General features: G+C 43.4%; 1 non-coding gene across 1 annotated transcript; it reads left to right on the forward strand.

The window, feature by feature from the left end:
• Window positions 1-1197: 1197 nt before the first annotated feature.
• On the forward strand, window positions 1198-1279 carry trnal-uag (transfer RNA leucine (anticodon UAG)). The gene has a single exon. It is a non-coding gene; the product is annotated as a tRNA-Leu (tRNA).
• The last annotated feature ends 291 nt before the right edge of the window (window positions 1280-1570 follow it).

Below are 1570 nucleotides of genomic sequence, written 5' to 3' on the forward strand. Positions count from 1 at the left end.
TTTCCACTTAGGGGTGTATTCACTTTTGTTGCCAATGGTTTAGACATTAATGGCTGTGTGTTGAGTTATTTTGAGGGGACAGCAAATTTACACTGTTATACAGGCTGTACACTCACTACTTTACATTGTAGCAGAGTGTCGTTTCTTCAGTGTTGTCACATGAAAAGATATAATAAAATATTTACAAAAATGTGAGGGGTGTACTCACTTTTGTGAGATACTGTATGTCCATGTGTCCATACAGCCCTAAAACATCAGGCATGTGTGGCTTGGGGTGCAGTCAGAATTCTAATTCATCCCAAAGTGTTGAGTGGGTTTGAGTTCAGGGCTGTGTGCAGGTAACTCATTTTATTCCACACCAAACTTGTAATAAACATCTTCATTGAGCTGGAACATGTTTTTGTAAGAATATAAAAACATCCTATACAATTGTGCAGCAGGTTGGAGAATGCCCACATACTGGTGTGATGGTTAGGTGTCCACAAATATAGCCATATTGTACATATTCAGGACTTTGTTAGAATTAGTATTGTTGTAATAATGTTGTAATAATTGGCTGTGCATGTCAATAAAGAAACATATGTAAAAATAGAATTAATTCACTGAACCCTTCTCAATATCTCAGTACCTCAGGTTATGGACTCTCCTTTCATACATATGCATACTTGTACCCTTTTTTAAAGGGCTACTGTAATATAAGCAGAACATTCATAAAGCTGCAACAAAATGTTCCCAATTATATATTTGCTTGAAATCTAATTTGTGCAAAGCCAATATTAAGTTATAACTTGTACTCAATTCACAGACAGATTAAAGTGCACAGTAGAATTGCACATTTTATTAGGTAGAATGTGTGTGTGTTCAGTGATTGTTTGCAGTCCGAATGGCCCAGGGGAAGAAGCTGTTTGTAAGTCTGGTGGTGTGAGACTTTGTTGACCTGAAGTGCCACCCAGATGGCAACAGGTCAAACAAGTGATGAGCAGGATGTGAGGAGTCTCCTGTGATGGCCTTGATTTTGCTGAGGCAGCAGGACCTGGACATGTCATCCAGGGAGGGCAGAGGGCAGCCGATGATTTTTTGAGCTGTTTTTCACCCTCTGCACAGTTTGTCTGTCCTCATCTGTGCAGCCTGTGTACCACACACCCAGACAGTATGTCAGTGTGCTCTCCACAGAGGTCTATAAGTGCTTAGCCCTTGGGTAGCGTGGCCGAGTGGTCTAAGGCGCTGGATTTAGGCTCCAGTCTCTTCGGAGGCGTGGGTTCAAATCCCACCGCTGCCAGCTGAGCCTTTTCAAGGCAGTGGTTGTGGGCTCTGGCACCCCAAAGGCTTTACAGGGGTGTTGGCTCCTGTGCCTTCTGCAAATGTGCTTAAGAGTTGCCATTAGCTGGCTGCCTGGCTGCAAAAAAAAAAAACGAGCTCACATGGTACCGGAGCCCCCAGACCCAGGTCCTGAAATAGCTCCCAGGTTTCTGCAACTGGTGTCAATGCTGGCTGCTTCGTTTCACACCTTGCTTTTTCAAACAGCAAGTCCAAACAACCGCAGAACGGTACGCAAATCACGGTTTCCGCT

The sequence above is a fragment of the Hemibagrus wyckioides genome, unplaced genomic scaffold (assembly GCF_019097595.1).
Source record: "Hemibagrus wyckioides isolate EC202008001 unplaced genomic scaffold, SWU_Hwy_1.0 Contig12, whole genome shotgun sequence".
Classification (NCBI taxonomy): Eukaryota; Metazoa; Chordata; class Actinopteri; order Siluriformes; family Bagridae; genus Hemibagrus; species Hemibagrus wyckioides.